Raw genomic sequence first — 24,566 nt, 5'->3', positions numbered from 1 at the left:
TGAGGTCCCAGTAGACTTGATTTAGCACAATAAAATAATGTGTGTGCCTGCCAAGCATGCCCTAAATGTAGTATGTCCATACCTCATAAAAAAAAAAATAAGGCCCTAAAACCATTAGCCTATTTGCTATACCCTACAGTTAAAATATATTTGTCACAATAAAAAGCATTCACTGAAATACTAAATGCCAATGGAAAAGCAGACCTGATGACACCTAAACTGTGCTAATCTCAGAACGCCCATGTGAAGCTGCACTGTTACTCTAGGCTGGAGAGGACCATCAGGAGGATATTTTGTGCAGACCCACCCATCTCACAACTACAATCAGACAGAAAGCCGACTTTTGATGCTCACCGTGGTTAATTAGCAGGTAATGGCCTCTAGATTAGGGGGTATAACTCTGGTGCAAGTCACAGCAAAAATGAAGCAAGGTTTCATTCTTAGGTGCTTCTGGGATATTAAGCTAAAAACCTCCAAAGCTGGACTAAGTTTTATACCCAGTATTGGAACTTAGGCTCAGGAAGCACTGCTTATTATCAGAACAGGGCACCTTGTGGGCATAAATAACTGCAATTCTTCAGTTCTCCAGTGGCAGACTGACCAAGTCCCATGCTAGATCTCAGTCAGGGAGCAAGTGGAGGAAAAAACAGGAGCCAGGATTCAACACTACAAGAGGATCTACTTCTTTCAAGCACTTACAGATTGGGAGTGATGACTAGGGCGTACAAAGCTGCCTAAGTGCTTTTTATCCCAGCCCTGAATGGATGAATAAAAGGCTCTGAAGGTGATTAACAATCCAAAATCCCAGTGCCAAACACAGTAATTATTTCTTATTAATCTCACAGTCCAGTTTGATTGGTTGGCCTGAGGTAAATGAAGTAAGTGGAAATTTACCCCCACACAGTCTTTCAGGCACTCAAGCTTCAAGTCCCTTCCATCTGGTGGCTCCAGCACCTTTTCTGGTCTTGGTATCCTCCTCTGGTTCCTCTGCATCCAATAGAAGGGACAAATGGTGAGGGAGACCTCAAGGCTGGGAATAGAACCGCAAACAAAATCAGACAATGCCGCTAACTTCTGGTTATTCATAGGTGAATGGGGGATATAGACATGGGTGCAAAAAATAAATGGAAGACACTAAATGTTGCAATAGAAGTGCTCTGTGAGGGGAAAACACACCTGAATTTAGAGTGGTAGAGGCCTGGAAATAATAATAGTTAGCATTTTTCCTACGTGCCAAACATTACACTAAGCAGTTTATATCCCCAATGTGATTTAATCTTACAAATACCCAGTGAAGTTATTTTTGTCACTTTGTAGATGAGGAAACCAGAGCAGAAAAAAAGTTAACTAAGTTTTCCTATGTTACTTAGCTTTTAAGAAATTAGAACCTGAACCTAGCAAATTCCGAAACCCATACCCTTTCCTTGATGTGCCATGTTGCCTTTAATCAGGTTTAAGAAGATACTGTGGTTGGAACTGGATTGATGGTTGAGGTGCTAGGACCTTCCAGTTATTAGAACACTGTGTACCAAAGCATGATGAGTGTAAGAATGGGTTGCATTTAAAGAATTGTTGTGAATTGGACAAACAAATTAAATTCTTGTGAAAAACAACCCCCAAAGTCTCAGTGGTTTAAAACAACAAAATTTGTTTCTGTTCCAAAAGGTAGGCAGTGGGCTTTCCTCCACATGATCATTCAAGGATCCATGAGAACACTTGAGTCAGAGTGGAAAAACAAGGAAATCTAGAGAATCAAGCACTGGTTTTTTTTCTTCCTTGGCCTGGAAGCAAAACATGTCAGTTCCTCTCAGAGCCCACTGACCAGAACTAGTCACATGGCTCCAACTACCTGCTATAAGCTGGACAGAGATGGGAGGAAATGAGTATTGTGTGAGTATTACTTCTGCTGCATCTGGCATTTACTTAAAAAAAAAATTTTTTTTTTTTAATTTCTTTTTAAATAAGGAAGGTAGGGACTTCCCTGGCAGTCCAGTCGTTAAGACTCCATGCTTCTAATGCAAGGGGCTTGGATTCTATCCCAAGTCGGGGAACTAAGATCCCTCATGCTGTGCAGCCAAATAAATAAATAAAATAATGAAGGTAGAACGCATCAAAGTTAAAAATTCTCATTCCTGACTTAGACCGCGGTCTGATGTTATCTTCTTTAGGTAAATTCTCATTGGAGATTTCCGGAGGGACTAGTTCAATTCTAGGCCAAACCAAGGCTTTGAATCTCTCTGAGCTGGTAGAGAGTGCCAAAGTTTTAGATCAAACCTTCCTTAGGTCCAGAATTGAACCACTGTGCTTTGTGGAACACAGATTAACCTGGACTGGACTAAACCTCTTAGCACTTGGACCAGATAAAAGTGTATTAAATTATAACTTCAGAATATTTTATGTAAGCACATTGAAAGTTTTTCTTAGAATAAGACTGTATGGTAAATCAGTTTTAAAATGAAAATAGCCAGGAAAAAAAAAGAAAATAGAAATGACTTTTCAAATTTAATGGGTTTATAAATATCTCAATAGGCTTTCTGTTTAATGGTAAACAACTGGGAAAAAACCACCAGCAATCCCAAGATGACAGTTCCTTAAAAACATGGAAAATGAGTATATTTTGATAAAATATTTCATATTCCAAACCAGTGTGTATAACTTTTAGTATTAGAAGGGTGAAGGGGTTAAGGAGAGGTTGGGGAAATCGAGAAATTGATTATTTGTACTCAAATATCCTGTTACCAGCCTTGTGATTAGTCCCTTGGGATTTTTTGGATTGGTATACTTTCCTTATTCCAAATTTATAACAAAATCTTGTTCTTAATCTTTCAACAGCAAAGCACAAAAAAATTCCTAGATACTCACCATTGGTTAGTGCTATGGTATTCTTATTTTACAGATGAGTAAAGCAAATGTCTGAAAAGTTAAAATCTGGCCAAGGTGTCAAGCTGGAATTTGAATCAAGGCTGACTGATTTCAGAGCCTATAACTTTTCCCATGTTTCCTTGCTCAGGAGACAAGATGAGAGCAAGCAACAGGATAATTGACAGGAGGGTGGATGAAAAGTGCTCTTTATCCTATGGCCTATATTTAACCCTGGGCCATTAAGCATAATCTTCAAAGAAGCACTCTTTACCTTCCCAATCTGATCATGCAAGAAGTGTTCTTGCTGCATACCCCTGGGATCCTTTTTTAATTCCCTGAACTGCTGTGGGTGGGCTGGACACATTTACACGTCATAAAATGAAATCAACCATGACAGGCCTTCATCTGTCCTGTCAGCAGCTTCCCAAGTGTCAGAGAGGTGGCTCAATCTGTACTTCAGTTTATGTTGTCACCAACTAGAGAAAAAAAAAATGTACTGGGAATACTCTGTGCCAACCACCTCAAGACAAAACTCTGGTAATGTCTTTTTAATAACATAATTATCCCATTAGAGAAAGTATTTACAATGATAAGTTCAATTCAGTAATGGTGACTAGAATGTTATTTTTTAGAGTAATTTTGTGTTCACAGCAAAATTGAGTGGAAAGTTACAGAGAGTTCCCATATACCCCATGCTTCCACACATGATTGGCCTCTCCTGTTATGAACATCCCTCACCAGAGTCATACTTTTTTTTCCACTTTGGCTACATTGCAGAGCTTGCATGATGACCAGGGATGGAACCTGGGCCTGGAGTCCAAACCTGGAGTCCAAACCATTGAACCACCAGGGAATTCCCATCAGAGTCATGCATTTATTACAACTGATGAATTTACACTGACACATCCTTATCACCCAAAGAACAGAATTTTTTGACTTCAAAGATTTAGTTGTATCGTTTTAAATGACCCAACCACACAACTGATGAAATTGTTGTGAATATTAAGACTAAGAATTATCAAATTTCACCTTTAGTTAGAAATATGTATTTCTAGTATGATCTTCAGAAAGTTTCAGAAGATTTTTATTTTTTCAAATGGAAATAGCTTTATAATTTGTGTGTGTATATATATATATTTGTCAAGTGGCCTGTGGAATCTCAGTTCCCCAACCAGGGATTGAACCCAGGTCATAGTAGTGAAAGCCTGGAATTCTAACCACTAGGCAACCAGGTGACTTCCCTTCCCCCTGCTTTTAAATCCATAGGGGCAGGAAAGAATGGATTGGCAGGACACCTAGAAAATGAGGTCTGTGGGCAGACTGACTCTAACCCTGACTAACCCTGAGCCATTCTCATTCTCATTATCATAAAGTAATCAGAGTGAGAGGACGGACTGTCTTTTCTAAGACAAGTTGGAAAGACAGAAATTCAAAATTTTGCTAGGAACCAGCAGAAAATGTGTTAGAAATAATAACATGAAAAGTTAATACTTATTGATTAAATAGTATTTATACTATGCCAGACACTGTGTTTAGTCCTTTGCATGTGTTCTCTCATTTGATTCTCAGAAGCATTCTATAAGATATGTACTGTTATTATTTCTATCTTAAAAATGGGTAAATAAAGGCTAAGTACCACACAGAAGGTCACGCCAGACTGGTAGATTGCAGTACTGGATTTTAATCCCAAGTGTATTAGCAATCCCCAAATCATAAGCAACGTAACACAATAAATGTTTCTTGTTTGGGGCAAAGTGCAGTGTATATGGTCCTCATTAGATGGCTCTCTTAGGCAGCTCACCTCTAACCAGTGACTCATATACACAGGCCCCTTCCATCCTGTGACTTAAGCATGTTGTAGCTTCAAGATCTCTTCACCATAAATCAGCCTGGAGTGATGGAGAGAGAGCGTAGAAGATTGAATAGGATGTTTCAAGGTCAGACCTAGAGGTAGTGACATTTCTTCTGCCCACGTCCCATGGGCTAGAACCAAGTCTGATAGAAATCTAGGATGCAAGGGAACCTGGGAAATGTGGTTTAGCTCTGTGTTCTGGAAGGCAAGGAAACCTGGTGACCCCAAGAAATTGCCACAGCAGTTTTGTCTGACTCAGGATTCTTAGCCACTAGACTCCGCTGTAACTCTAATCTCTTCCTCTACTCTTTGACTGGAGGGAAACTATCAAGTCTCTCTGAGACTTAACATTGTGTGAAATAAATTCATTTGAGGGTTTAAAGAGCAACAAGAAATGGCATGGTGCAGCCATTATGAACCTGGAAACTAATGCTAAATCTGATGACCTGTTTATTAACTAGGTAATCTTGGGCACATTTCTGAATTTCTGCCTTTCCTTATCTGTAAATTGAAAATACAGTATTTTCCTTTGTATGTCTCTTTTTAAAATATAAATTTATTTGGAGGCTAATTATTTTATAATATTGTAGTGGTTTTGCCATACATTGACATGGATCTGCCACGGGGGTACATGTGTCCCCCATCCTGAACCCCCCTTCCAACTCCCTCCCCATCCCATCCCTCTGGGTCATCCCAGTGCACCAGCCCTGAGCACCTATCTCACGCATTGAAACTGGACCAGCGATCCGTTTCACATATGATAATATACATGTTTCAATGCATGTCTCTTAAATTGCTATGAAAGTCAAAGGGAATGCTTTGTGTAAAAATACTTTGTAAAACATAAAATGATGCACAAATGTTAGAGCTGTTGATATTATTATTACTTCCTAAGTGTCAATATGATTGATATAGATAATGATAATCACTCTATAATATTGGAGAAGAAATCACTGTGAGTTGGGCTGGTCAGGGAATGCTTTACAGGAGACCTGGGGTTTCACTCTGATCTGGAAGGATGAATAATATTTACATAGGTAAAGGCATTCAAGGCAGAGAGTATTGGCCTACCAAAGAAGTAGAAGGCAGAAGAAACAGAGTGTTTCTTTTTTCAGAAACACTGGAAAAATTGCTTGCTCTTGGAGGCTCTGAGATTGGGGTGGGCAAGAGCAAGTGAACTTCATACTGCTGCTACCTCTGTCTCACTTCAACCATCTCTTTTTTTTTTTTTTTTTAGGGGCGCGGGCCGGGCCGGGGCGGGCCAGCGGCGGGAGGCGCGGACGGCGGCGGCGGAGACAGGGACCCGGAGCCCTACACATGCTTCTTCAACCATCTCTTGAGATGTTTCTCCAAGGGCCACTGCCATCTCTGCATGTCTTATAAATGAGGCACTGACTGCACCTTGTCCCAGACTACCTTTTCAAGAATGTTTGATGGCAATAATGTGTCCTTCTGGAGTAAAGGGTAGGCATGTTGACTACCCATTATAAAAGGTTCTGAGGAGGTAGCTTCCATCTCCAACCAGGCATCATGACTGCTTTCAGACACTTTATGAAGCCCCAACTCATCCAAAAGAAGACCAAGAATTTCATCCAGCACCAGTCAGCCTGATATATCCAAATTAAGCGTAACTGGCAGAAACCCAGAGACATTGACCACAGGGTACAGAGAAGATTCAAGTGCCAGATCTTGATGCCCAAGATTGGTCATGGTAGCAACAAGAAAATGAAGCACACGCTGCTTAGTGGCTTCTAGAGTTTCTGGTCTGTAACATCACAAAGCTGGAAGTGCTTCTGATGTGCAACAAATTTTACTGTGCTGAGATGACTCACATTTCCTTCAAGAACCTCAAAGCCATCATGGAAAGAGCAGCCCAGCTGGCGTGAGTCACCAATCCCAATGCCAGGAGGCACAGTGAAGAAATGAAGAGAGAGCTCATGTGTGAGTTTTATTTGGTTATGTAAAGCCATAACAATTCTGCAAAGGAAAACAAAGATTCTGATTCCCTAAGCTCAGAGTTCTTCATGTACAGATGCTAAGTGGCCCTATTTCCATCACCCTCTGAAAACTAGGTCTTGGGGAACCAACTTAAAGAGGCAGATGCTACTAGCTACTTTCTCTCTGACTCAGGAGTCTTATGACTTCTAGTAGCATCCATGAGACTGTGACAGGCTAACTTTTTAACTTGCAAGTAGGGTAAAACTCAGACCCTTTACAGTTCTTGACAGAGTCTATCTCTAGGAGTGATTTCATGGAACAATACTACATTCCAGGCAGGGTACTAAAGTGCTAGGGATGCAGAACCAAAAAGCACAGCTCTTACCCTGTAAGGAGCCTCCAAGTGTACAAATCAGGAGCTTACTGAGCTTGGTTCTGGTAATTTCAGAACAGTTAAATCACTAAGCTAGTGAACACACACAGGAAAAGATCAAACTCAGACTAATAAAATTCTAGCTGTGGTTACAACTATACCCCAACAACAGGGTAGAGACCATATGATATTTTAGTCCTCTGAGAGAAAGTGTATTCTCTATAGATAGCAGAAGCCGAAAAACATAGAGTTACCTGGAGCCTTAAAGATGGCTTTTAAAACAATACCCTTCAGTCCTCAGCTGCCAAGAAAGAAAGTTGGTTTTAGATGGATTTGCTCATTCTGTAACTCTTCCCTAAATAAATTGTCCTGAAGAGTGACAGTAGAGGCATCACTTTCTGGCCCAGAGATCAAAGAGTATCTCTTGTGCAGTCATCTGATGATGTTGGTAAGGGAATTTCTAACTCTGGGATTACATCTGGGATGGGAGAGAAGGCAGATACTATATTAAATGTAGGCACAACCAATGAACAGAATTATACTCTGAAGAGCAGAAAAGTTGCATATAGATGGAGAAGGATCTAGAACCCTAAGGCTCTGGTCTCTGAGACAGAACTGGTTTCACATACAGGACCCAGAAATCCTGGATTTATGATAGAGGCTCCATCAAATAAGTGGGATGAGCACTTTCAATAGGAAAGGAGTGAGGGAAACTGGCAGGCAGAGTCCTTAGTTTTCTGGGCATAACAGACAGTGCTAAAGTTGCTCAAATGATTTAATAAATAAACAGGGTGTTCTAGGCTCATCTGACACATCAGATACAAATAGGTATCTTGTGTTATTTGGCAAAAATGAGTACCTAGCATTGACACCGAATATATGACAGCACAAAACCAGGAGCTTTACACAGTGTGACAGGTGTGAGACTGGTCCTTGGCACTGGAAGCAAGAATCCACTCATTCAACAAAGTGTATTGGCACTGTTCTAGGTGCTAGGGACAAAGCAGGGGGAAAGACAGGAAAAAATCCAGCCCCTATTTTGTTTTAAATGAAGTTAAATCTGCTTCCGAGCTACTTAGGTTTAGGGAGATGAGAAATTCAGGACATGTCATGTTTACTTTTGGGGGAATATAATTTATTCAGTTCAGTTCAGTTGCTCAGTCGTGTCCGACTCTTTGCGACCCCATGAATCGTAGCACGCCAGGCCTCCCTGTCCATCACCAACTCCTGGAGTTCACTCAGACTCACGGCCATCGAGTTGGTGATGCCATCCAGCCATCTCATCCTCTGTCGTCCCCTTCTCCTCCTGCCCCCAATCCCTCCCAGCATCAGAGTCTTTTCCAATGAGTCAACTCTTTGCATGAGGTGGCCAAAGTACTGGAGTTTCAGCTTTAGCATCATTCCTTCCAAAGAACACCCAGGGCTGATCTCCTTTAGAATGGACTGGTTGGATCTCCTTGCAGTCCAAGGGACACTCAAGAGTCTTCTCCAACACCACAGTTCAAAATCATCAATTCTTCGGTGCTCAGCTTTCTTCACAGTCCAACTCTCACATCCATACATGACCACTGGAAAAACCATAGCCTTGACTAGACAGACCTTTCTTGGCAAAGTAATGTCTCTGCTTTTCAATATGCTATCTAGGTTGGTCATAACTTTCCTTCCAAGTAGCAAGCATCTTTTAATTTCATGGCTGCAGTCGCCATCTGCAGTGATTTTGGAGCCCCCAAAAATAAAGTCCGACACTGTTTCCACTGTTTCCCCATCTATTTCCCATGAAGTGATGGGACCAGATGCCATGATCTTTGTTTTCTGAATGTTGAGCTTTAAGCCAACTTTTTCACTCTCCACTTTCAATTGCACTCATCTCACATGCTAGTAAAGTAATGCTCAAAATTCTCCAAGCCAGGCTTAAGCAATATGTGAACCGTGAACTTCCAGATGTTCAAGCTGGTTTTAGAAAAGGCAGAGGAACCAGAGATCAAATTGCCAACATACGCTGGATCCTCGAAAAAGCAAGAGAAAAACATCTGTTTCTGCTTTATTGACTATGCCAAAGCCTTTGACTGTGTGGATCACAATAAACTGTGGAAAATTCTGAAAGAGATAGGAATACCAGACCACCTGACCTGCCTCCTGAGAAACCTGTATACATGTCAGGAAGCAATAGTTAGAATTGGACATGGAACAACAGACTGGTTCCAAATAGGAAAAGGAGTATGTCAAGGCTGTATATTGTCACCTTGCTTATTTAACTTACATGTAGAGTACATCATGAGAAATGCTGGGCTGGAGGAAGCACAAGCTGGAATCAAGATAGCCGGGAGAAATATCAATAACTTCAGATATGCAGATGACACCACCCTTATGGCAGAAAGTGAAAAAGAACTAGAGAGCCTCTTGATGAAAGTGAAAGAGGAGAGTGAAAAAGTTGGCTTAAAGCTGAACATTCAGAAAACTAAGATCATGGCATCCGGTCCCATCAGTTAAAAATGGGGCAAAAAGATGGGGAAACAGTGGAAATATATGGCAAGTAGATGGGGAAACAGTGGAAACAGTGGCTGACTTTATTTTTCTGGGCTCCAAAATCACTGCGGATGGTGACTGCAGCCATGAAATTAAAAGACGCTTGCTCCTTGGAAGGAAAGTTATGACCAACCTAGAGAGCATATTAAAAAGCAGAGACAAGTTAAGGCTATGGTTTTTCCAGTAGTCATGTATGGATGTGAGAGTTGGACTATAAAAAAAAGCTGAGTGCAGAAGAATTGATGGTTTTGAATTGTGGTGTTGGAGAAGACTCTTGAGAGTCCCTTGGACGGCAAGGAGATCCAACCAGTCCATCCTAAAGGAGATCAGTCCTGGGTGTTCATTGGAAGGACTGATGAAGCTGAAACTCCAATACTTTGGCCCCCTGATGCGGAGAGCTGACTCATTTGAAAAGACCCTGATTCTGGGAAAGATTGAGAGCAGGAGGAGAAGGGGATGACAGAGGATGAGATGGTTGGATGGCATCACTGACACAATGGACATGAGTTTGGGTGGACTCCGGGAGTTTGTGATGGACAGGGAGGCCTGGCTTGCCGCGATTCATGGGGTTGCAAAGAGTCGGACACAACTGAGCAACTGAAATGAACTGAATTGATACCATCCCAGGGCTTCCCTGGTAGTTCAGACGGTAAAGAATCTGCCTGCAATAAGGAAGACCTGGGTTTGATCCCTGGGTTGGGAAGATCCCCTGGAGGAGGGTATGGCAACCCACTCTAGTATTCTTGCTTGGAGAACGCCCATGGACCGAGGAGCCTGACAGGCTGCAGTCCGTGGTGTTGCAAAGAGTAGGACACGACTGAGCAGCTAAGCATACATACATATACCATCCCAGGGTCCTACACACTGCATAATATTCTGAGATAAGCCCTCTGGTCTTCAGACCCATTAGCTATCACTGTTGGATGTTCATGATCTAAGTCCTTATGGTTCCTGCCCCAGGCCACCCCTAATACTTACAGGGGCTAGGACAAGAATGCTTCCCAGGTGGCACTAGTGGTAAAGAACCTGCCTGCCAATACAGGATACATAAGAGACACTGGTTCCATCCCTGGGTCACAAAGATCCCCTGGAGGAGGAAATGGCAACCTACTCCAATATTCTTGCCTAGAGAATCTCAAGGACAGAGAAGCTTGGCAGGCTACAGTCCATAGTGTTGCACAGAGTCAGACACAACTGAAGTGACTTAGCACACACACAGGACTAAAATACAAATGGAGGGACTTCCCTGGTGCTGTAGTGGATGTGAATCCACCTGCCAATGCAGGGGACACAGGCTTGATCCCTGGTCTGGGAAGATTCCACATGCCTTGGATCAGCTAAGCCTGTATGCTGCAAAATACTGCAGCCCAAAGGCCTTTGAGCCTGTGCTCTGCAACAAGAGAAACCACCAGCCACCATGAGAAGCCCGTGCGCCACAATGAAGAATAGCCCCCGCTCACCACAACTAAAAGCTTGTACAAAGCAACAAAGACCCAGCACAGCCAAAAATAAAAAAATAAATATAAATATTAAATATGGAATACAAATGGAGCAGGTTCATATATCCTACGTTAAATATCTTTAAATTATAAATCAAGCTGAGAATCTGTTCAAGAAAATAGGTTCTGTCATTCTATCTTTTTTTTTTTTCTTTATAAAAAGGAATTTATAGTTACATATTAGGTAAATTATACACATATCTGTAGATTTTCAAAGCATATTTAATGTTTCAAAAGGCCATAAAAACTTTTGTTGTAATTCACAACTTGATAATTACTTCCAAAATTTTAATACAGGACAAGTCATACCTTTGTTTATGAAATTTTCTAATTTTAGATTCATAGTAATCAATAAGGCAAAGCAACCTAGAAAACAGGTGAGTTATTTTCAAAATGTGGTATTGGAACATTTACTATTGTCTCTACTCAATTTCATATTATAGTGATAAATATCTGCAAATTCATAAAAAAGGTAAGTGATTTTTGCCAGAAGTATCCCACTATGCCATATATTTTAATTTTAATGTACACATTTTTAAATAACCACAGACATTAAATCTCAACATATTAAATGTATATTCTCCTTGATCAAACAGGTCTACCTTTAACAATCACTCCTACAGAAACATTTGCCCAAGGCTATCACTTAAGATGAACAAAGTTGTTCAATTCATTAGGAGTGAAAACTCAGACACAATGTAAACATTCTGCAACAAGGGAAAAGTTAAATAATGGCACATCCATATTATAGAAAATGAGGAGGCATTAGAAGAGATAATGTAAATTTGTAGGAAAAAATTAATGTTGCATAACCAAATGTATAACTATTTTTTAAAGAAAGTAGGTGTATATGAGTCTATGTACTGAAAATTAACTATATGGCTTCTTGCTGCTGCTGCTAAGTCGCTTCAGTCATGTCCAACTCTGTGCAACCCCATAGACAGCAGCCCACCAGGCTCCCCCGACCCTGGGATTCTCCAGGCAAGAACACTGGAGTGGGTTGCCATTTCCTTCTCCTCTGTCATTCTATCTTGACACAATTTTGTAACAAGCTGGCCACCATCAGGGGCCCTGGATCCTGCTACCCTATGGGAAGAGACCACATGCCCCTGACTGTTTTGAAATCTCTTCTAAATGTGAGGAGGTGTTTCCCAAATAGCTTTCTCTCCAGTGTTGGTCCACTTCTCCTAACCCTTGATGACTCCTGCCACCTGGAGCAATCCAGCTATATCACCTTCAAGATTAGACCAAAGGTTTTGTTCAGAGTATCAGAAAACTTTAAATTTTGATCCTGCAACATTAAAGCTGATAACTACTCCCTGAGGCAGAATTGGTTGCTTTCTTTGTACTGGGGAGGCAGAAATACCTATAGCAACCTGAACAATATATAAATTAACATCTCAGACAGTTGCCCAACTGAATACATATTATCTCATTCATTTCTTTTTAACAGTCTTATTAAGGAAATAAAACTGGAGCTCAGGAAGAGTAAACAACTTGCTGCATGCCATAGAAGAAGCAGAAGAACAAGAATTCAGACTCAGTCATCACCATCCACACTTGCAGTCCGTGAGGTCGCAAAGAGACACGACTGAGCGACTGAACTGAACTGAACTGACACTTTCAGCTACCACATCTAAGAGCTTTGAAGAAATTCAGAAACAGATTTTTGAAACTGCCTGCCAAACTGTACAATATTGTATAACTATTCCAGTCACTAAAACAGATCCTGAATGTGGTGTCCCAAGAACAAAAGAACAGAAAAAAACAAGGAAAGTCTTGGAATGCAGGAACCAAAAAAACCAGACCCTTATCGTCCTTCCCTCCCCCATGTTGTAACTAAAAGTGGATTTCAGGTCCTCCTGAGCAGTATAACCTGTCTCCTTTCCCGCCCCACAGGGAGAAGGTATTTGCCTTACTCTTCCCCACCCAGTATACCTGCCTCATCCAATCAGCAAATGACCCACAAGACCCCTGTCCGCTCCTCGTACCCAGGCTACAAAAATGGACTAAGGACCCGTGTTCAACGTTGGCTCTCCCTTGAACTGGCCTGCTGTTCTAACAGTGTCTCCCACTCTAATAAACTTTATTTCCCCTCATTCTGTCTCATGTCTGAAAATTCTTTTCCAACCCGCTCGTGGATCACGACACTGAAGTTTGTTTCTGACACTCCAGAGTACAGTAGTTCCCTCTCTTATTCACAGGGATACCATCCAAGGCCCACAGTGGGTGACAGAAACTGCAGATAGTACCAAACCTTATGTATGCTATTTTTGTTTTTTTCCTAACCAGTGGGTAGTGTATACTCCAAGGATATACTGGATAAAGGGATAGTTTGGATCCCAGGTGTATGGAACAGGTGGATGGAACAAGATAGCACAGTATTTCATCACACAACTCAGAATCGTGCCCATAAAAATTATGGATTATTTCTGTAATTTTCCATTTAATATATTCTGATCTTGGTTAACCACAGGTAAAGTAAACCATGGCTAAAGGAAGACTATTATATTATGAGACACAACGAGAGAGGACTTGGAGCCTATTAGAGGATGCATTTCTGTTTTGTGATCTAGTAGCATTTTATCAAAATGTGGATCTGTTGCAGAGAAGAGTCAATTCTGGCTGTGTTGGATCTGTTTCCTTGACTTTAATCTTTGCTTGTCATTGCTTTTGTAATTATAGTCATACTTAATGGCCTATCTCAGGGAACCCTGCCCCTGTACATGACTGTTAAAGTGGCTTTTTTTTAGCTCACAGGGAGATAACCCTGTAAAAGACATTAAAACATCCCCAAAGTTGGCCAGTCCAGGAGAGATTTGCAAGATAATAGGCCATTTTCTTTACTTCCTCAAGTCCTCCCCCTCTCTGTTCTACAAAACAACCTGGCATCCAGACCCAACACAATGTTTATTTTGAGAATTAGTCTGCCATCTTCTTGGTCACTTAGCTTTAGGAAAAAAATCATATTCCTTGCCTCAACACTCCCTCTCTGTTATATGGCCTGTTGTGCACGGAGAGCAGAGCAAGCTTAGACTCACGAACAGAAAACTCACTTTGCATTACTGTTTTAGTTTCCAAAAGCCATGAGAAGCTCAGCAAAAGAGCCAGATATTATAAAAAAATAAAATTAGAAAAATATCACTTCTAAATAAAATAGAATTGATTGTGAAATGCCATTTGGTTAGTTCTTAATGTTTGCTGTCCTCTTGTTTCCTGATACCTATTATCTGCTCAGGGCAGAATGTGTCCTCCTAAAGGGCAGGGCAGAGAGACTCCCAGGTTGTGTTTTTTGTTGTCCTTCAGTCACTCAGTCATGTCTGACTCTTTGTGACCCCATGGACTGTAGTACTCTAGGCTTCCCTGCCCTTCACTATCTCCTGGAGTTTGTTCATACTCATGTCCATTGAATCAGTGATGCCATACAACTATTTCATCCTCTGTTGCCAACTTCTTCTCTTGCCCTCTATCTTTCCCAGCATCAGGGTCTTTTCCAACGAGTTGGCTCTCCACATCAGGTGGCTGAAGTTTTGGAGCTTCAGCTTCAGCACCAGTCCTCCCAATGAATATTCAGGACTGATTTCCTTTAGAATTGACTGGTTTGATCTCCTTGCTGTCCTAGGGATTCTCAAGAGTTTTCTTCAGCACCACAGTTTGAAAGCATCCAGTCTTTGGCACTTAGCCTTCTTGATGGTTCAACTGTCACATCCATACATGCCTACAGGAAAAACCATAGTTTTGACTAACAGACCTTTCTTTATCAGCCAAATGATGTCTCTGCTTCTTAACATGCTCTCTAGGTTTGTCACAGTTTTTCTTCCAGAGAGCAAGCGTCTTTTAATTTCCTGGCTGCAGTCACCTTCCACAGTGATTTTGGAGCCCAAGAAAATAAAGTCTGTCACCATTTCCATTGTTTCCCCATCTATTTGCCATGAGGTGATGGGACAGGATGCCATAGCTTTGTTTTATGATTGTTGAGTTTTAGGCCAGCTTTTCACTCTCCTCTTTCACCTTCATCAAGAGGCTCTTTAGTTCCTCTTTGCTTTCTGCCATTAGGGTGGTGTCATCCACGTATCTGAGATTATTGATATTTCTCCCAGCAATCTTGATTCCAGCTTGAACTTTATCCAGCCTGACATTTAGCATGATGTACTTTGTATATAAGTTAAATAAGGAGGGTGACAATATACAGCCTTGATGTACTCCTTCCCCAATCTGGAACCAGTCCATTGTTCCATGTCTGGTTCTAACTGTTGCTTCTTGACCTGCATACAGGTTTCTCAGGAGGTAAGGTGGTCTGGCATTCCCATCTCTTTAAGAATTTTCCACAGTTTGTTGTGATCCACACAGTTAAAGGCTTTAGCATAGTCAATGAAGTAGAAGTCTTTCTGCTTTTCTGGAATTGCCTTGCTTTTTTTATGTCTGATGGATGTTGGCAATTTGATCTCTGGTTCCTCTGCCTTTTCTAAATACAGCTTGGACATCTGGAAGTTCTTGGTTCATATACTGCTGAAGCCTAGATTGAAGGATTTTGAGTATTACTTTGCTAGCATGTGAAATGAGTGCAATTGTGAGTAGTTTGAACATTGTTAGGCATTGCCCTTCTTTGGGATTGAAATGAAAACTGACCCTTCCAGTCCTGTGACCACTGCTGAGTTTTTCAAATTTGCAGGTATTTTGTGTGCAGCACTTTCACAGCATCATCTTTTAGGATTTGAAATAGCTCAACTGGAATTCCATCACCTCCACTAGCTTTGTCCATAGTAGTGATTCCTAAGGCCCACTTGACTTCACACTCCAGGATGTCTGGCTCTAGGCGACTGACCATACCACTGTGATTATCCAGGTCATTAAGACCTTTTTTAGTGTAGTTCTTCTGTAACCTTTTCTTAATTTCTTCTGCTTCTGCTTGGTCCTTACCATTTCAGTCCTTTATCGTGCCTATCTTTGCATAAAATGCTCCTTTGGTATCTCTAATTTTCTTGAAGACATCTCTAGTCTTTCCCATTCTATTGTTTTCCTCTATTTCTTTGCATTGTTCACTTAAGAAGACTTTCTTATCTCTCCTTGCTATTCTTTGGAACTCTTACTTCACCACCAACCTATCAGAAGAATGCAAGCCTGTCACTGCCTTGATCCTCTGCCTGTAGACCTCTCCCTATTCCCCAGGTAAGAGGGCACAGTTCTTGAGGCTTCAGCATACTGTGTTTCCTCTTTGCCTGGCAAAGAAATAAAGTCACTCTTTCTTTCATCATAAGTCTGTCTGTGTATTTCTGTTTGGCATTGGTGCACAGAAAGCCAAGGATCAATTTTATACTATTGTTCATTGTGAGTCTCAAGAATATACACATAGGATGAAAAATAAGGATTTACTACACTGTAAACTTTTAAATCACATAACTCAGAACTTTTCCCCCATTATTTTTATGGAAAAACTCAGACACTATTAAATTCAGGTCCTATTTGTCTCAAAGACACCCCTTTGTAAAGGTGTAGAGGAAGTAGGATGGGGTAGGGGAAAGTAATTAAGCAGGGGTGCCAGTGCCCATGTTTCCTGAAGCCCTGGGCTTAGCTTGATCTTGTGAGGAACTCTGAAGCATAAATTATACCCCAGGGTTTACCCAGCCTTGAGGCAGAAGAGGTGGGCACCAATCAATCAATGGCTACTGTTTTCCCTGGGCAACATTTCTGCAAATATAAACAAAGCAGCTTGTTTGGAAGCAAAGCAAACATAAGTTAGGAAACATACCCCAGAAGTGATCAAAAGTGATAAGAAGGTCTGTGAGTGATACACCAACATCAGCTATGCCACTGACCATCTTTTCTGCAGTTTGCTATTCTTTCAATGTAGGTTTGTCTCTTCTGATCAATAGACAAAACGTCCGTTAACAACCAGTAAGTGGTAGAGAAGGAAATTCTAAGTAGTTTGAATTGTCAGAGAAGTGAAGGGAATTTTTAAGAGATCCAACAGTTTACATGTTTTGTTTTATTTGGCCACACTGCATGGCTTGTGGGAACTTAGTTTCCCAGCCATGGGTTGAACCTGGCTGTGCAGTGAGAGTACAGAGTCCTAATCACAGGGCTGCCAGGGAATCCCCGAAGGAATTTTTTTAAAATTCCCTGCTCAAAATTCTAAGGAAGTCAGATTCGCAGAAATTCAGGCATATATCCTTATATAGTGTTAAAAAAAAAAACCAATCCAAAAAACGCTTTAGGCAATTGATCACTAAGTATATGCCATATCACCAGCCCTGTAGGGAAGGCAAACCACTTATCTGACTCAGACAGTCCTTATCTTGAGATGCTTACATTATAGTTGGGTAGATGAAGTTCACAAGCATGAAACAAGTATAAGCAACATCAACACTTTGTAATTACTGTTGGATTCCGAGAAAAGGGAAATAGACTTCCCTTGGCTACATTTTTTTCAGAGACTCATAGGAGGAGTGGTGAATAAGGTCAGATCAAGTCCATGCATGTGTGCACTGACTCAACCAATCTAAGTGACGTCCTTGTGCCAGATGGTAGGCCTGTGAGGGCTGGGGAGAGGGAATCATAAGATACCATGATAAGTACAGTAATAAAGTGTGTACTTTGGGAGATTATTTGGGTGCTATTTGTATTTTTGAGTGGAAAGGTCAATTACTCTATATCATTGAATTTAAGATGCCATGAATCGTAAGATTTACCATTATTTTATTTAGCATTAAGAAAAAAAAATCCTGTCAATCAAGCAATGTAAGACATACCCCTATTTCAGAGGTGTTACAATATGAAATGTCAGTCTCAGCATTTCCTAAGAAAAGAGGGAAAATTATAACAACAAGGCTTTAGGCTTTCTGTCTCTTATTTCTAATGAGAAATAGCTCAGTCATGTAATGGAGGCCAATAATAGTATTTTAAATAGTAGATAATATTGATCAGATGCTTAATATGGATCCAGCACTGAACTAACTGCTCTTTACTCATTATGTGTGTGTGTGCACTAAGTTGTTTCAGTGTCTGACTCTTTGTGACCCTAGGGACTGTGGCCCATCAGGCTTCTCTGCCCATGGGATTCTCCAGGCAAGGATACTGGAAAGGGTTGCCATGCCCTTCTCCAGGGGACCTTCCCAACCCAGGGATCGAACCCTAGACTCTTAACGTCTTCCGCATTGGCAGGCCAGTTCTTTACCACTAGTTCCACCTGAAAAGCCCCTTTTACCCATTACTTAAGTCTTGCTTGATCCATTGAATAAAGGTATTCAGTTCAGTGCAGTGCAGTTCAGTCTCTCAGTCCTGTCTGACTCTTTGCGATCCCATGGACTGCACCACATCAGGCTTCCCTGTCCATCACCAACTCCCAGTGCCTACTCAAACTCATGTCCATCATGTTGGTGATGCCACCCAACCATCTCATCCTCTGTCATCCCCTTCTCCTCCCACCTTCAATCTTTTCCGGCATCAGGGTCTTTCAAATGAGTCAGTTCTTCGCATCAGGTAGCCAAAGTATTGGAGTTGCAGCTTCAACATCAGTCCTTCCAATGAATATTCAGGACTGAGTTTCTTTAGGATGGATTGGTTGGATCTCTTTGCTGTACAAGGGACTCTCAAGAGTCTTCTCCAACACTACAGTTCAAAAGCATCAATTCTTCGACACTCAGCTTTCTTTATAGTCCAACTCTCACATCCATACATGACTACTGTAAAAACCATAGCTTTGACTAGACAGACCTTTCTTGGCAAAGTAACATCTCTGCTTTTTAATAAGCTGTCTAGGTTGGTCATAACTTTTCCTCCAAGGAGCAAGCGTCTTTTAATTTCATGGCTATTGTCACCATCTGCAGTGATTTTGGAGCCCACAAAAATAAAGTCTGACACTGTTTCCACTGTTTCCCTATCTATTTCCCATGAAGTGATGGGACCAGATGCCATGATCTTCGTTTTCTGAATGTTGAGCTTTAAGCCAACTTTTTCACTCTCCTCATTCACTTTCATCAAGAGGCTTTTTAGTTCCTCTTCACTTTCTGCCATAAGGGTGGTGTCATTTGCATATCTGAGTTATTGATATTTCTCCTGGCTATCTTGATTCCAGCTTGTGTTTCTTCCAGCCCAGCATTTCTCATAATGTACTCTGCATGTAAGTTAAATAAGCAGGGTGACAATAAACAGCCTTGACGTCCTCCTTTCCTGATTTGGAACCAGTCTGTTGTTCCATGTGGAGTTCTAACTGTTGCTTCTTGACCTGCATACAGGTTTCTCAGAAGGCAGGTCAGGTGGTCTGGTATTCCTATCTCTTTCAGAATTTTCCACAGTTTGTTGTGATCTACACAAAGGCTTTGGCATAGTCAATAAAGCAGAAGTAGATGATTTTCTGGAACTCTCTTGCTTTTTTCTGTGATCCGCAATTTGATCTCTGGTTCCTCTGCCTTTTGTAGATCCAGCTGGAACATCTGGAAGTTCATGGTTCATGTACTGTTGAAGCCCGGCTTGAAGAATTTTGAACATTACTTTGCTAGCGTGTGAGATGAGTGCAATTGTGCGGTAGTTTGAGCACTCTTTGGCATTGCCTTTCTTTGGGATTGGAATGAAAACTGACTTTTTCCAGTCCTGTGGCCACTGCTGAGTTTTCCAAATTTGCTGGCATATTGAGGGCAGCACTTTGACAGCATCATCTTTCAGGATTTGAAATATCTCAACTTGAATTCCATCACCTCCACTAGCTTTGTTTGTAGTGATGCTTCCTAAGGCCCACTTGACTTCGCATTCCAGGGTATCTGGCTCTAGGTGAGTGATCACACCATCATGATTATCTGGGTTGTGAAGATCTTTTTTGTATGGTTCTTCTGTATATTCTTGCCACCTCTTCTTAATATCTTCTGCTTCTGTTAGGTCCATACCATTTCTTGAGTAAAGGTTTTAGTGTCTCCATTTTACTAATAGGTAAAGGGAGATTAAAAGATGATAAGCAATTTGCCTGAGGTCACACAGCTGCTAAGTATCTGAGCTGAGACTGGAATGCATATTTGTCTACCACCCAAGTTTAAGTTTTTAACCACTATGCCTGTAGGTGATTTGATAAGACCTGATTTCCTGCAAAGCAAAATAATTAAGAGATTTCTTTTCACTCAGCATTTATCAGAAACATCTTTTCTTGAGGATCTTTTGGAAAGCAAAACATGGTTATACAGACTAAGAGAAGACTGAGTGACCTTTCCCAAACCGTGACTATATTTCTGATGTCACTATTGCATAACTAGTCTTTATCCAGTCTTTGCGAATTATACTGCTGGATAATGAATTTTAAATTGCATGTCTAAGTAGACTAAGAACTCTGTAGTTAGTGGGTTATATTTAAGTAACCACAAAATAGATAAGGTGCACAATTAAAGAGTACACATCGTCCAAACCCCTAATTTGTGTTAGAATATTCAATTGCCATCCTCTATGTGCAGGCATGAATTTTGATCCAGGGCCTGCAATGAGGTCAGGCCCAGAAGTTTGCAAATTCAGAATTATTTATCGGAAAGTAGTATTACTTAACCCATATTTGAAAGAATGGTTTATGTTCATGGACAATTTGGGTTATCTGAATTTAGAAGAGGTTGGAGATTAGCCTGATTAACTTGAGGTAATGGGTAAAATTTTAGGAGACAAATGTCAGTTTGCTGGCGTCTTAATGGGTTTAGTCTGATCACCCTATAGACTGGACCAGCAGTTCTCAAACTTTTGCATCTTGGAATACTTACACTCTTGAAAATATTGAGAACCCCAAAGAGCTTTTGTTCATGTGTATTTTACCAATCTATATTTTCTATGTAAGAAATTAAAATGGAGAAAATTTAAAAATACTTATAGAGATCAAACAATCAACCCTAAAGGAAATCAACCTTGAATATTCATTGGAAGGGCTGATTCTGAAGCTGAAGCCCCGATACTTTGGCCACCTGATGCAAAGCGCTGACTCATTGGAAAAAAACCCTGATGCTGGGGAAGATTGAAGGGAGGAGGAGAAGGGGGTGACAGAGGATGAGACGGTTGGATGGCATTACTGACTCAATGGACATGAGTTTGAGCAAACTCTAGGTGATAGTGAAGGGCAGGGAAGCCTGGCATGCTGCAGTCCATGGGATTGCAAAGAATCAGACATGACTTAGCAACTGAAACAACAATAAATAATTCTATTACATATTAATATTATTATTTTATGAAAATAACGATATTTTCCAAAACAAATAATTTCATGAGAAAAGTGGCATTATTTCACATATAAAAAATCTCTCTAATGTCTGACTTAATAGAATAGAGTTAAATTCATGTTTCTGCTTCTGAATTCGATCTTTTGTGATAACATATATCATGTGACCTCTGCAGAACTCCAATATTTACTCATGAGAGAATGAAGGTTAAAAAAACACTAATAGCATCTTTGTATTACTATGAAAATAATTTTGACTTTATGAGTTTCCTGGAAAGGTATTGGAGACCTCCAAGTGTCCCCAGATCACACATTAAGAACCCCTCAACTGGAAAAAAGGGTTATTCATAGTTCAAAGCTACAAAATAAAGATCTAAAACAATATCAGATACTTTAAATGACCAATATTCTTTAAGAATTTTTGTCAAAAGCTTTTATTTTTTTATTGTGGTAAAATATATGTTATATAACACTTATCCATTTCTAAGTATATAGTTCAGTGGTATTAAATACATTTAATTATTGTGAACCATTACCACCATCCATATACAAAATGTTCTCATTTTTCCAAAGTGAAACTTTGTACTCATTAAACAAGAACTCTTCACATTTCTGTTCCCTCAGTCCCTGGCAACCAGGGTTCTACTTTCTGTCTAAATTTGACTATTTCTGAGTATCTCATTTAAGTGGAATCATACATTATTCATCTTTTTGTAACTGGCTTATTTCACTTAGCACAATGTTTTCAAGGTTGATCACATTAAAATATGTGTTGGAAATTCATTTCTTCTTAAAGTTGAATAATATTTCATTGTATGTATTATCACATTTTTTTTTTTTTTTTCCACCGCCCGCCCGCTCGCTCCTATCACATTTTAAAAAATCCATTCATCTGTTGATCGACATTTGAGTTGCTTTCACCTTTCGGCTGTTGTGGATAATGCTACTATGAACGTTGATATACAAATATCTATTCATGCCTCTGCTTTCAATTCTTTTGGGTGTATATCCAGAAGTGAAATTGCTGGATCATATGGGTCTTTTTTTTATGCTTCCCAGATGGCTCAGTGGTAAAGAATTCACCTGCCAATGGAGGGGATGCAGGAGAAATGGGTTAAATCCCTGGGTTTGGGAGATACCCTGGAGAGGGAAATGGCAATCCACCCCAGTATTCTTGGCTGGGAAATCCCATGGACAGAAAAGCCTGAAAGGCTACAGTCAGGGGGTCTCAGAGAATTGGACACGACTGAGTTCGCATGCATGGTTGTTTTATATTTAATTTTTTGAAGAGCCACCATATAGTTGTCTCATGTCAATATTTTTAACAGTACATATTTCTTGCTAAAACTATTAAAAATTATTTGTAGTACAGAAACATTTTAAAAATTCTCATTGGATTTTGTTCAATAACTAACATTCAGTGGATTTTATATACAGTGTAAAAGTTATGAATTCTCTGGAAGCTGGCTTTCTCATAGTCCTAGCTTCCAAGGAACTTTCAAACTAAATTTGCATGTGCTCAATCACTCAGTTGTGTCTGAGTCTTAGTGACCACATGGACTGTAGCCCACCAGGCTCCTCTGTTCATGGGATTCACCAGGCAAGAATATTGGAGTGGGTTGCCATTTCCTCCTCCAGGGTGTCTTCCTGATCCAGGGGTTGAACCTGTGTCTCCTGCTGCTCCTGCATTGCAGGCAGATTCTTTACCACTGAGCCCCCAGATTTGAACACACCAATTAAATTCCATTAGTGAAACAATAAAGCTAAGAGAGAAGAAATACTATTTATTGGGCACTGAGTAAGTTCCAGGTACAGTTCTAGGTATTTGGGATACAAGCAGTGAACATGATGGAGTTCTTGCCCTCACCTCAAATGTGAACTATAGTTGATCACAAACATTCTGGAGCAGTGACCCTCAGACAACAAGTGATTGATGTACCATCAGGTGGTCTGGGAGCTGTCAGAAAAATCAACAGTAAACCATCATGATAGTGTGTATCCTTCACCAGTGGTGCAACACTAGGCAACCTTGAGATATGGTTCCTGTAACATGAATCCCTGCTACCTAGAATTCAGAGAGAGATAACCACGAAACGCTAAATATCTCAGCTTGCCAACACCCAGATCTCCAAGGGTCAGAGAAATTTTTAGAAGTTTTTCTAGAAAGAGCATAAGAACAGGAGAGGATAAAGAAAAGAGAAAATGTGTCAGAGGGGAGTGGGCAGTGGTTCTAGATGTGTTTATGCTCCCTCTACCTTGAAGCTCTACGCCTAGGGGTCCTGAGGTGAACCTAAGCTGTCACCTCCCCCTCCAAGATCTGGGAAGCTGGGGAACAGAGTAGGCTCAACTGACTGTGCATCTATCCTATCCTTCAAGGAATTACATGGCTAAGTATCAATGATGTTCACAGCAGAAATAATGTTTTTATCTGATAATTGTGGTAGGAGGAGGAGGTGTTAATAGCAGCCATGTATTTCTTCCTCCCCACTTCTTCTTATCTTACTAGCTCTCTTTCTCTCTCAGTTATCAGTTGCTAATGTGCAACTGCATATTTGAGCACGGTGACTTTTTTTGATGCACGTATTCTGCTATGTCAAAATATCCTAGTTCAGGTCATATTTTCCACAGAACTTGATTTACATTTGTTTGTTCCACGTGCAAAGTCAATAGGATTATATGAATCCCAAGAAGATGAAAAAACAGGCCAGTATGAAAACTACGACTTCTGATTTGGTATCCTTCTGAACATGTTGAGAAACCAATCCCAGCACTCAATAGAGTCTATACTGTGAGAAGTTACCATGGTAAAACAATGAATCTCTGCTTTAACTGTGACAGTTTATATACTCCAGTGAAGTCCTATCTTGAACCTGAACAGAAGGAATGCATCAAATCGATACAAAAACCGCCCACACTAAAAATACACATTAAAAAAAATATCCATAAAAGAAGCCCTGATTGCTTATTGTTTCTCTTGCGAGACACACTAATGTTACACAGAATAAGAAGGAGGTACCATTGATAGTAATAAATGATGTAGATCACACTGTAGGAAAAAACAAAAGAGGATTGAATTATATTAGAATTAAAGAATACCACAGAAAAAATTTTGAAATGCGTTCTATAAGATCAATAAGATTCATGACTGATGATGTAGAATGTGAGCACTTCATGTTATTGTCAGAGTCTGTCCATTTCATTTTTTCCATGTCTCCCTTAATACAGAGGATGATGGTTCTAAGTTTCAGATATGGTCTGTTTTGGCTATTCAGGATCAAGCTATCACTGATGGCTATCTGCTGCCCATAATGTCCACTGCCATTAAATCAATGAAATCTT

General features: G+C 40.4%; 1 pseudogene; it reads left to right on the top strand.

Annotated features, from left to right (window-relative positions):
• The first annotated feature begins 6,021 nt into the window (after positions 1 to 6,021).
• LOC113899638 lies at positions 6,022 to 6,678 on the top strand (annotated as a pseudogene).
• Positions 6,679 to 24,566: the final 17,888 nt, after the last annotated feature.

This window comes from Bos indicus x Bos taurus, chromosome 10 (genome assembly GCF_003369695.1).
Source record: "Bos indicus x Bos taurus breed Angus x Brahman F1 hybrid chromosome 10, Bos_hybrid_MaternalHap_v2.0, whole genome shotgun sequence".
Classification (NCBI taxonomy): domain Eukaryota; kingdom Metazoa; phylum Chordata; class Mammalia; order Artiodactyla; family Bovidae; genus Bos; species Bos indicus x Bos taurus.
Note: the sequence above shows the minus strand (reverse complement) of the source record. Positions and strands in the feature narration are given on the sequence as shown.